Genomic DNA, 5,422 nt, shown 5'->3' with positions numbered 1-5,422 from the left:
ACCACCACCACAGTACCAATAACAAACAGTATAAAAGAAAGATAATTAAAAGTTTACAATTAATAAAAATAAAATTAATTAAAAATAATGGGAGAAGAGTAAGAAAGATGAAACAAAGGGAAATAAGAAGAAAAAATTTAAACAAAGAAATATGATAAAGAAGTGAAGAACTCAATTAAAGCATAAAAATAAAGTAGTATAAAATATTAGCAAGGAAATAATAACAAGAAAAAAACACAATAGTAGCTAGACTAGACAAAGGGGAAAAACAGTAAAAAAAAAAAAAAATCCTCCTGGGAGAGGTCCTTGGACTGAATAAGCTTCTTTCTAGGTGTTGGAATCCATCAAGGATGGGAGGGGGATGGGGTGGTGCAACTGAAGCCTGTCATGTTTCTTCTCAGCTCGCAACAGGCAAGTTGGGGTGATATGCAGGCTGTGCTCTGTTTCCTGCCAGGCAGGTTAGGGAATATTGATTGCACCAGAATCAACATAGCTTCCTCCGGAAGCTCTTTGTATATGCATCCAGGTGGATGGCAAAGGTTGAAGCCATCACAACTAGCCCCTTTCATGAACTGAGCTTTGATGTTATGTGGACGGTGCCAGGTGGGTACACATTCTCTCATCTCTGTGCCCAGGGGCATGGCAAATGCCCAAGCAGTGGTGTATCCCCACAATGCTTCCAAGAGTTGGGGGAACAATTAAATCCCCAAATTCTTCAATGGGTGTGTTATTTCTAAGCAATTTGCCAGCCTCAGTCTTGGTGTTTTCTGACTTGGCAGAACCACGTCACTGGTCTCAGTCTTCCTTGCAGAGGGCTAGGACACCACCTGTGGTGCCCTTCATTTCCCTCCCTATCACATCCCATGCTGCCTGTTGCCTGAACCTCTCACTGGGTTTGTGTCACCCTCCCATGCTATGACTATCACAGCGCTCTCTCTCACCAAGTCAGTGTGGTGGGTGGCTACGAAGACCCTGAATTGTGATTTTTTTTTTCTCATCCCGTGAGGAGTTTAGTCACATACAATGGACCCTTCTCAAGATGGCTCCTGCTTATAGCACTCTGAGAGTTTGCGGAGTGATATGGGAAGTTTCTTTCCTAAACCTAGCTTCCCACATAGGAGGAGTCACTGTACTGGATTCCTGTACTGAATTTAAAGCTTGTAAAGAACTGTGGATCCACATATGGTCAGGACTGCTGGTCTGCTGTTGTCATCAGCTTTGTTTGCATTCATTGTCTTGCCTTATGCTTCCAGCATTGAGTTCCAAACCCCAAGATGGGGAACTGGGGTTGAAGTTGAGAACAGCTTTGTAATTTTTTCTGATTTACCTCTCCGATTCTCTGTGCCATTCTGCTTTCCCATCACTTCCTTATTGATTCCCAGAGTTCTTCCTCTCTCTCTCCTCAGGACATGGTTTCTCTTGTTCCCTTTGCTCTTCCCTCTCAGAGTTGTTGGCAGTGGACTTCTGTCTACTCCTGCCATCCTCCAGAATTTCTATTTTGTTCTTTTTAAAAATCTCTGTGGAATTCACGGATACAAATAGGAAAAGAAGAACTCAAACTGTCATTATTTGATGACGACATGATTCTATGCTTAGAGGAGCCAAAAAACTCCACCTGAAAACTTCTAGAATTAATTAATGAATTCAGCAAAGTAGCAGGATATAAAATCAATACCCATAAATCAAATGCATTTCTATACATCAGTGATGAATCCTCTGAAAGAAATTAGGAAAACTACCCCATTCACAATACGCTCAGAAAACCCCAAAAAACAAAACAAATAAATAAAAAAAGAAACAAACTTGAGAATTAACAAAAGAGGTGCAAGACCTCTATAATGAAAACTACAGAACTCTAAAGAAAGAAATTGAAGAAGACCTTAAAAGATGGAAATATCTCCCATGTTCTTGGGTAGGCAAAACTAATATTGTCAAAATGGCAACAGTACCCAAAGTGCTATACAGATTCAGTGTAATTCCAATTAAAATCCCAATATCATTCCTTATAGAAATAGAAAAAGCAGTCATGAAATTCATTTGGAAAAATAAGAGATCCCAGAATAGCCAAAGCAATCCTTAGCAAGAAGAGTGAAGCTGGAGGCGTCACAATACCAGACCTTAAACTATACTATAAAGCTATACTAACAAAAATGTCATGGTATTGGCACCAAAATAGATATGTAGACCAATGGTGCGGAATAGAAGACATAGAGACAAACCCACATAAATACAGTTATCTAATTCTAGACAAAGGCATCACATTGGAGAAAAATTAGCCTCTTCAACAAATGGTGCTGGGAGAACTGGAAATGCTTATGCAGCAAAATGAAAATAAACCCTTATCTCTCACCATGCACAAAACTTAACTCAAAGTGGATCAAGGACCTAGAAATTAGTCCAGAGACCCTGCGCCTAATAGAGGAAAGAGTAGGCCCAAATTTTCATCATGTTGGATTAGGCCCTGACTTCCTTATCAAGACTCCTATGCATAAAAAAATCAAGAATTAATAAATGGGATGGACTCAAACTAAAAAGCTTCTTCTCAGCAAATGAAACAATCAATGAGATGAACAGAGAGCCTACATTGTGGGAGAAAATTTTGCCACACACACATCAGATAGAGCACTAATCTCCAGAATATATAAAGAACTCAAAAAACTTAACACCAAAAAAACAAATGACCCAATAAATAAATGGGCTAAGGAGATGAACAGACTTCTCAGAAGAATATATACATTTGATCAATAAATATATGAAAAAATGTTCAACATCTTTAGAAATTAGAAAAATGCAAATCAAAACTACTCTAAAATGTTATCTCACAACAGTCAGAATAGCAGTTATCAAGAATACAGACAAAAATAAATGTTGGAGAGGATGTGGGGGAAAAGGCACACTCATACATTGCTGGTGGGACTGCATATTGATGTAGCTAATCTGGAAAGCAGTCTGGAGATTCCTTAGAAAATTTGGAACGAGACCACAATTTGACCCAGCTATCCCACTCCTCAGGCTATACTCAAAGGACTTAAAATCAGCATACTATAATAACACAGCCACATCAATGTTCATAGCAATTGACAATAGCTAAATTGTGGAAGCAACCTAGATGCCCTTCAATAGATGAATGGATAAAGAAACTGTGGTATATATACACAATGGAATATTACTCAGCATTAAAAGAGAATACAGTTTTGACATTTGCAGGTAAATGGATGGAGTTGGAAAATATCATGCTAAGCAAAGTAAGCCAATCCCCAAAAAGCAAAAGCCAAATGTTCTCTCTGATAAGTGGATGGTGATCCATAACGTGGAGGCATGGGAAAAATTGAAGAACTTTGGGCAAAGGGGACGTGGGGGGAGGGTGCATGGGGTCAGGAAAGATGGTGGAATGAGATGGACATCATTACCCTAGGTACATGTATGACTACATATATGGTGTGATGCTACATTGTGTACAACCAGAGAAATGAAAAGTTATGCTGCAATTGTGTACAATGAATCAAAATGCATGCTGCTGTCATATATACTTAATTAAAATAAATAAATTAATAAAAAATCTCTGTGGAATTCTCATTTATATTCTTTTTTTTGATGAGATTCTTGTCATTTAATCAGCTTTGCCATGAAAAGCAATAACCTTTGCTATCCACTCTGACCTCCTCCACCACTTAACCAACCATCTTCCTTCATATGCTTACAGCACAAGAACCAAAAGCCTTCCTCCCCACAATACTCCCCACTCAGATCACTGGAAGAAATGACACTAAATGGACTCAGCCTCCTCCATACAGCATGAACTAGGAAGAATAAAAATATGAAGAGTTTGGTTGTGCTATTATCTTAGGATAGAATCAGAGCAGAGACAGAGGCAAAGGAAGGGTGAGGTCTAGGGATCTCTCAGAGATCAGTATTTGCCTGAGGAGCACAGAGCCCATATTATACCCAAAAGGGGGGCTATGTCTAAGACAGGAGCTGGGATTGGCTAGGCTGAAAGATTTTCTCAAGTATACATGTGAGGGTAAGGGCAGCTAAAATCCTTTCTCCTTCTCCTCATGCCTCCTCTAGCTTTCAGACAGAGGGCAGGGGACTCTGAGTAGGGAACAGTCAGTTCTCCTAAGGTTTCATCTGATTCCTACAGCTTTCATCAGGCAGCAAGTGAAGCATATCCCCTGATGCTGCCCAACTCCTTCCTCCTGCTAGGGCTTCTTCTCTCCACCTATGAGCACCAGGGCCTGCAGGATGTCAGATAGTGATACAATTCCCTTGACCACATCATTCTCATCCACTACTACAAGTTGGTGAACCTCTGCTTCCACCAGCCTGTTGATGATGGTCTCTAGAGTTTCATGCAGGTAGCACTTGAGAACACCCTCAAAATAGTGTGATCGATGTTGTAGAGCTTTGGTCACAGACACATCCAGGTTGTTGTAGGTCTTTTCTGCTGCCAGATTGATAACATCAAACTTGGAGTAGATGTCCACCACACACCCTTTCTCATCCACCACAGGCAGGGCTGAGACTCGATGCTGTACAAAGATACCCAGAGCCACATATACGGGGGTGGTAGTACGGACCACAGCAATATTGGCATAGGTGCCAATCTGCAACTCTTCCAAAGACTTAGACATGAACTCTGGCTTGGGGAACTCAGTGATAAACAATTTGAGAAACTTCAGGATGCGCTTGTGAGTAAGAATGTACAAGGTATTGCCTGATTCTGGGTCAATAACTGGCAGCCTGTGGATCTTGTTTTGAATTAATGAAGAGACAGCATCAAACAAGCTAGCATTTGGAGAAATACAGACAAGTGGCTTAAAGGAGTCCTGTAGGTACACCTCTCTCCAGGTTTCTATTTTGTGTTCTTCTAGCTCATAGATCTGTACCAAGGCTGACTTATAGTAGCGATGTAAGATATTGATGAAATCTGTGATAGCATACCCACAAAACTTTGCTTCTTACTATCCCACAATGGGGCAGCACGTACACCATTAGTTACCAAAGCAAAGAAAGCTTTCTTCACCTGCAGGGAAGTATCAAATACAACCAATTTGGAGCTTGTGGGAATCAGGTCATAGCAGCGATGAGACTTCATGAAGGAAGTATACACACTATTGTTCGATTCCGGGGTCTATTTTTGGGGGCATTCCCCTCAAGGGGACTCTGGAGAGAACTATTCAATTTCAAGCTTGGAGGGTGAAGTCTTTTAGTATTCTAGAAGCTGAATCTCCAGGGGAAAGAGGGCTGAAGGGTCAGTACCTGGGGCAGTTCACTTTAGGCTCCAGTTTTCAGTATAGTACCTCCGCCCTCAACTGTGTCTCAGTCTCTCTCTTGATGCCCAGTTTTGGCCAAAGTGGGGAGGGGGAGTTGTCCAACCATATTCAATAGGTAGACTCTTGGGATCTATTTGCTTATTTTCAGT

The 5,422-nt window shown here is 40.8% G+C and overlaps 1 pseudogene; it reads right to left on the bottom strand.

Annotated features, from left to right (window-relative positions):
- Positions 1-3,701: 3,701 nt before the first annotated feature.
- LOC114082094 (5'-AMP-activated protein kinase subunit gamma-1 pseudogene) lies at positions 3,702-5,132 on the bottom strand (annotated as a pseudogene).
- Positions 5,133-5,422: the final 290 nt, after the last annotated feature.

The sequence above is a fragment of the Marmota flaviventris genome, chromosome 18 (assembly GCF_047511675.1).
Source record: "Marmota flaviventris isolate mMarFla1 chromosome 18, mMarFla1.hap1, whole genome shotgun sequence".
NCBI lineage: Eukaryota > Metazoa > Chordata > Mammalia > Rodentia > Sciuridae > Marmota > Marmota flaviventris.
This window is presented reverse-complemented; position numbering and strand designations above follow the sequence as displayed.